This window comes from Tenrec ecaudatus, chromosome 1 (genome assembly GCF_050624435.1).
Source record: "Tenrec ecaudatus isolate mTenEca1 chromosome 1, mTenEca1.hap1, whole genome shotgun sequence".
NCBI lineage: Eukaryota > Metazoa > Chordata > Mammalia > Afrosoricida > Tenrecidae > Tenrec > Tenrec ecaudatus.
The window spans coordinates 293884647-293892032 of NC_134530.1; the positions used below are offsets into that span (position 1 = coordinate 293884647).

Genomic DNA, 7386 nt, shown 5'->3' on the forward strand with positions numbered 1-7386 from the left:
TGATTTTGGATAACTTATTGCTCCCCTGTCCCTGGGTTGTTTAGCACTACCCCTTTGCCCCCCTCTCTCCCACTCCCCTATTCCCCCGGAACTATTGGTCCCCTTGTTTTCTCCTCCAAACTATTCATGCAGTCTATCGTATCTAGATAGGTCTGTAGAGATAATAATGTGCACCAAAGATCAAGTCATTGCAAGATAGGCAATGAGTGAGAACACAGCAATGACAACAAAAAGGAAACCAATTACCCATAGAAGAATAAATTAATTTTGGAAGGCAAATGCTTTGAAAATGATGAGGGCAAAGAATGTACAGATGTGCTTTATACAACTGATGTAAGTATGGATTGTGATAAGAGTTGTATGAGTCCCTAATAAAATGCTTTTTTAAGAATAAAATAAAAGAAAAAAAAATTTAAAGAAAGAAAAACCTATACATAGATGAAGATCTGATTTTTAATCTCTAGGCGTGTCCTTCAGTCAGGTCCAATGGGGTACCATGCTTTGGCCCCAGAGTCTGTCCTTTGTACTACCTCAGGGGCTCCCTGCTCTGCTCCCACGTTTGCTCTGCCACACACTTTTAGTGGTTTGCCTCAGTGCCATAGGATCAGTCTGGGCCAGTTCTAACCCTGAGTCTCCAGTGTTGTCCCCCTTAGGGCCCTGGGTCATCAATGGACGGTGTGTCCCGTGGTGGGATAAGCCACATTGTCCACTCTGTCCATTGGCTGTTCAGAGCCGGGATATCGTCCTCCAGGACTGATGGGCCAGGATGTGCTCCACTCTCTCTTCCTCCCTCTTCTTTGCTCCCATTTGCTCTGATCAAACATGCCCCTCTCTCCTAGATGCAGCTTCAGTGCTGTCCTCTGAAGTAAATTCTTCTGGGGGCAAGGGCAGTTGTCCACATAGCTTGTATGGGAGCCCAGCCCTCACGCCCCTCCACTGGCTCCCCACTCCGTGCGGGCACACTGTATTCATCTGGCACTGGCTTGATATCTGGTCCCTCTTTCCCTGTGGAAACACAAAAAATACCCTCCCCTTGGGTGGGACAGTCAGGCACCTTTTCTCTGGAGCTTCCCTCAGCACCACCTTCGGTTGTGTCCATGCCCATGCCCAGGTCCAGGAAAGGCTATGCGCCCTGCATGATGCTTGGGAGCAAGTCTTTCAGGCCTGGGAACGGAAGCAAGGGAGACGGCAGGCCATGCACCACAAGAAGCTCTTCCTCAGACAGTGTGGCATCTGGACAAGATCCTGCAGGCCCAGGAGACAGCTCCCCTTACCACACACAGACACACTGACCCCAGGACCTCCAGTCCTCCTGTAGTTCCACCCCAATCCCCCTTGCTTCCTGGATCACTGGCTGCTATTCTGATACGGAGCTAGATAGTGTGTCTTCCCAAGTGGCCAAGGGGACACCTGAGCCTCAGGTCACTCAGGGCCATCTCCTCCCCACACCTGGCCCCAGCCAGCCAAGCCCTACGCGGTTTGGTTGGAAATTGATGGGGCTCCTCCCCACTTCGTCAGAAGTTGGGATGTTCCTAACGGCCCTCAGGTTGGAGTGCTCTTCTTCCTCAGGTTCCTTCCCCTCCTGCTCAGCACCCACCTCCCCACCCCCAGCCACAGGCCCCTTGATGCACCCCCAGAGAGCCCAGGCTGTAAACCAAGGTTCTCGCAGATGTTGCTGTCTAGGGTTCCCTTTGAACCACCATGTGTGCCCCCTATCACCCCCCACCTCTGTGTCACCTCCATGGCTGCCCCAGGTCTCCCAGGAAGCCAGTGCCCTGGAGGGCTCTGTGGAAGAGGTGGAGCGGCTGATCCAGAAGCATGGCTCCTTCCAGAGGTGCTAAGCACACAGGACAGGGAGGTGATGGCCGGGACGGTCATGGGCGTGACCCTGATAAGGCCAGGGTATCCAGACTGTTGGGGGCACACGGGTGAGGTGTGTATGCACACCGAACCTGTGCTGGTTGGTGAGGGATTACCAAGGAGCCATAGGCTCCAATCCAGGGCTGGTGACCAAGCCGAGGTGCCCATGCACCCAGAAGCGCATGGGGATGGGTTAGGCCACACTCTGGGGACCACAGGGGGCATTTGGATCTGCCCATATCACATGGCCCTTGCTTCCTTCTTCCCAGGAGCCTGGCCAACCCTCAACTGCAGAGCTGAGGGGAGGCCCCCGGGACTTATAGTGAGGGCTACGGACTGTGAGCCAGCCCCAGCAGTGGTACACTCAGTACTCAGGGCTGGGTCCATCTCCCACATCCCTCAACGCAGGAGGCTGCGCTGAGAGAGCAGGCCAGGGTGCTGCCAGGCCCCTGGGTTCAGGGCCAGCTGGGCACGATACGAGAGCGGCCGGCTTGAGTGGAAGCCCTGGGAGAAGGTCAGCTACACAAGCTTCACACCTCTCTGATTACTGCCAGCTTTCTCAGGGCTGCTAGCCAGGTCAGAGGGCACCCCACCTGAACCCCATTTTACCTTTACAAGTGACCTTCAGCCCCACTAGGGGCCAAGGGGCGGCCTGCGGTGGAACGGGATGTGGAGAATTTAATGGCTTTTCCAGGGGCAAAGCTAGGACTGGAGCCCAGGGCCCTTGATTCTCAGACCCGTGTGGACACCTGTCATCCTGATGGGCAGAGTAGACAGTGCCCCAGTGGTGGGTGAGGGGCACCCTCCACATGAGAACACACCCATGGCCCCTGCCCAACCACTTCCTAGATCTGAAGACTGATGGGCCTGGGCCCTGTTATCTTGGGTGAAAGAAAAATTATTGTGCTGTCCCTGAGCTTGGTCAGCATTTCACTCCTTGACAGAGACCGAGGGGTAGACGGGGTCACCGCTTGGGACCAAGGCAGTATGAACATCAGGGCACTCATGTCCCCACCATCACACAGGATGGCGACTGGATCCAGGGGTGGGGCCAGCACCTGGAATAGCCTGTCCCTCTTGGGGACCACAAAGAGAAGCTGATGCGGTTTCAGAAACACCTGGCCTATGAGACAGAGACCCCATGGAAGGGAGGCAGGAAGGGAATTGACAGGAAGGCCTGGGACCCCTGCTAGGTACTTGTTTTCCATCCAGCAGCCTTGTCCCAAACACCCGCAGTGTCACTGTGCAGACACTAATCAGACTCTGTCACCTGCCCGAGGCCAAGGCCAAGACCAGCCAGGAAGAAAGTATTGATGAGAACCCTGGGCAGAAGGGCAGAGGCCAAGCCTGTAATGTGCCCGTTCTCCACAGGGTGCCCTTGCTAGAGTCCTGGACCTTGGGAAGGATCGGGAGAGCATGGAGAGGCTGCTGCACAGACACGAGACCTTGGAGCAGGAGATGGGCCTCCTCCAAGTTCAGGGGCAGGTATGCCACTGGGTCTAGCATCGGGGCCAGGCCAAGGGACCTCTTCTGTGGGACCCTGCAGAGGAAGAGCTGAGCCAGTACACTCCCATGCCAGGGGCCTCTTGAGCACAACCTGATCCATTTCCTCAGCCTCCGGACATCCCCCATATCACGGAGCAGAAGGCAGCCTTCCTCTGCCAGAGAAGCCTGGGGTCAGCCCGCAGCCTCGGCCACAGGTGCCAACAGTTTATGGACAGCTGGCAACAGCTCCAGAGCAGAGCCCAGAAGTGGTATGGACACCCTTTGGGTCCATTTCTTCACTCCTGCCCCCCTTCAGCAATCAAGTCCCATGCATCTCCTTGACTCCTTGTTTTAGGGTACAAAAGAGACCTTCAGGACAAACAATGTAAAGAAAACATCGATCAAGTATTAAAAGAGACCACGATCACACAATGACCCAGACACATCATACATGAAACAAATCCAGGGAGACTCATATGTGTGTAAGAAAGAGGACTACTGGCGATATCTAAAACAGATGGAAATAGAGTTACCATATGACCCAGCAACCCCCCACCCCCCTTACTGGGCAAGAAACAAACCAAGGTCAGACATCTGTGCTCCAATGTTCATTGTGGCACAGTTCACAATTGCAAGGAATTGGAAACAACCCAAATTTCCATCACCTGACAATTGGATTAAAAAGCTGGGGTACCTCTACCATCAGGGATCAATGATGTAATATCACACCGGAAGTTCTTGTCGCCCCAGCATGGGTCTCTGGGCTTCCTGCTTCGGAAGCACAGTAGCTGGCACGGCGGGAAGGTGAAAGCTTCCCCAAGGATGACGCCTCCAAGCTGGTCCACCTGACGGCCTTCCTGGGCCACAAGGCCGGCATGACCCACATTGTGCACGAGGTCGACAGACCAGGCTCCAAGGTGATCAAGAAGGAAGTGGTGGAGGCCATGACCATCGTGGAGACCCCTCCTATGGTGGTGGTGGGCATCGTGGGCTATGTGGAGACACCTCGCGGCCTCCGGACCTTCAAGACGGTCTTTGCGGAACACATCAGTGACGACGAGTGCAAGCGGCAGTTCTACAAGAACTGGCACTAGTCGAAGAAGAAGGCTTTCACCAAGTACTGCAAGAAGTGGCAGGATGACAAGGGTAAGAAGCAGCTCGAGAAAGACGTTAGCAGCATGAAGAAGTCCTGCCCGGTCATGCGCGCCATCACCCACACCCAGACGCGCCTGCTCCCCCTGCGCCAGGAGAAGGCGCACCTGACGGAGATGCAGGTGAACGGAAGCTCCGTGGCTGAGAAGCTGGACTGGGCCCGAGAGAAGCTGGTGCCAGTGAAACAGGTGTTCGCGCAGGATGAAATGGTCGACATCACGGTGGTGACCAAGGGCAAAGGCTACAAAGGGGTCACCAGTTGTTGGCACACCAAGAAGCTGCCCCGAAAGACCCACCGAGGGTTGCGCAAGGTGGCTTGTATCGGGGCCTGGCATCCCGCCCGTGTGGCCTTCTCGATGGCCCACGCTGGGCAGAAAGGCTACCACCACTGCACAGAGATCAACAAGAAGATCTATAAGATTGGCCAGGGCTACCTCGTCAAGGACGGCAAGCTTATCAAGAACAACGCCTCCACCGACTATGATCTCTCTAACAAGAGCATCAACCCCCTGGGCGACTTTGTCCACTACGGGGAAGTGATCAATGAGTTTGTCATGCTCAAGGGCTGCATGGTGGGCACCAAGAGGCGAGTGCTGACTCTGCACAAGTCCCTGCTGGTGCAGACCAAGCGCCGTGCCCTGGAGAAGATCGACCTCAAGTTCATCGACACCACCTCCAAGTTGGGCCATGGCCGTTTCCAGACCGTGGAAGAGAAAAAAGCTTTCATGGGACCACTCAAGAAAGACCGGATTGCCAAGGAGGAAGGCGCATAACAGATGGTACAGCTGGTGGGATCAGAATAAAGACTTCTTTTTCAGTGGGGGGAAAAAAACTGTGGTACATACATACAATGGAGTACTACGCATCGCTAAAAAGTAGTGATGAACGTATGAAGCACATCACTGCATGGGAAGAACTGGAGGAAAGCATGCTAAGCGAAGTAAACTAAGCACAAAAGGACAAGTACACACTGTGTCCACGGAGGTAAGCTTTAAAAAAATGCAAAAGGGACATAGGGGAAAAGCTACTGTATGAACATTCCTGGGGTGAGGACCAGGTAATATGGCAGGGACCAGACCAAATTCAGGGATACACATGGTAGACAGATAAAAAGAGGAGGGGAAAGGAAAAGTAATAATAATAAATAAATGGGTCGCGGGGTCACAGGGCACTAACCCGCCCAAGAGTGCCACCGTGAACCCATATATCTCCGATCTGCCTGCCTCTGTGCCTTTGCCTGTGCTCACCCTTTCTCTACTTGGCTCGGTCCTACACCTGTTCTTTTGTGTCTGGCCTATGTCACTACCAGCAGCCCTGCTGGCGTAGTGGTTACAAATTGGACTGTGGTCTGTAAGACCTGCAGTTCAAGTCCACCAGCTGCACCTTGTGAGAAAGATGAAGCTTTCTATGTCTGTAAAAGAGTTACCATTCCCGGAACCCTTGGGGGCAGTTCCACACTGCCCTTTAGGGTTACCATGAGTCAGAGTTGACTGGATGGCAGTGAGTTGGGAATTTTATTTATTTAATTCCCAGCATGTCTTTTCAAGGTTCATTTGTGACCTGACATTTATCCCCCTATTTTAATGAAAGGACACCACTCCGTTCTAGAACTCGAACTCACTGATTTGGTCCATCCATCTGTCCACGGACTCAAAGGCAGCTTCCACCTTTGGCTGTCGTAACTATAATGCAGTGATGTCCATAATTTAAAAGAAAACGTTTTGACTTGATGTGTTTAGGGGACACAGTGAGACCAGAGCATTTGTCCCTGCCGGTGAAGGGACTGGAGGTCAATCCTTTTTTTTCCTTCTTTTTTAAGTGTCTCTATTCCCATCTACAAAAGATGGGCCCCACTCAGGACTGTATATGGTTTCTCTCCTTGAAGCAAAATAATCCATTGTTGTGCCCATTACATAGAGGGGGGATCGAAGCTTACAAGCTAGTGCCCAGAACCAACAGCTGGTGGCTGGAGGAGGTCTGTGTGCCCACTGTGGCTGCAGGAGGGACAGAAGGGCCTGCAGGGGGACCACTGGGCCTCAGAGACCTTCCAGGCGAGGCTACAGGAACTGCAGCAGCTCTGGGGCGAGCTGAGGGCCAACTGTAGGAAAGAGGCCACGCTCCAGGAGGCCTGCAAGGTGGGACTGTGCACGCCCTGGGCCAGGTTGGATGGGACCCCAGGTTGCCCAGTGCCCACTGCTCACCCCACGTCCTGCCCCAGGACCTGCATACGGGAAAGCAACTGGGAGCTGTAGAGCTGGCTGCATCCTGTGGAGGGGGAGCTGCGAGTCCTCGCAGTGGATAGTACTGTCCTGTGGTGGATGAACTCCAACTGGGGGCAAACAAGACTCGTTTCAAACACCAGCTCTGTCTCCTCTAAGGGCCCGTGTACAACTGCGACAACACAACATTGGGTCCTGCTGGGTCCCCATTAGCATCTGGGAGGAAGGCTATTTATTACAGGGAATCCTACCTTTGTCCCTTGGTGTTAATTGCAGACTCACTGGGTGACAGATTGTATCTGACATGCACCACGTTTGCCGCAGCAAACACCAACACTTTGTCAAACTCCGTTTGGTATTGCTCCATCCCTCCATTATTCTCCCTAATGACAAAAATAATTAACACATTCATATAAAAGCACAGGATGAGGAAAGCTTTAATTTATGCATCTAGCTCAGGGTCATCCCTCTTATCAATATATGGCAATCTAATGAGGCTTAATTAAATGTAGCAGTGAAGCAATTTAGGAAACTGAGGGATTGTCACGAGTCCTGGTTGTGACAGCATGTTTTGTGCACCATGGAAGATAACAGATTTGTCTTCTGTGGTATCTCATATCCATCATCCCCAAACTACCTGCTCTTAGGGGTAGAGAGAGCGAGCTTGTCT

The 7386-nt window shown here is 53.2% G+C and overlaps 1 pseudogene; it reads left to right on the forward strand.

Moving 5' to 3' along the window:
• Nucleotides 1-1818: 1818 nt before the first annotated feature.
• Nucleotides 1819-5270, forward strand: LOC142440827 (large ribosomal subunit protein uL3 pseudogene; annotated as a pseudogene).
• The last annotated feature ends 2116 nt before the right edge of the window (nt 5271-7386 follow it).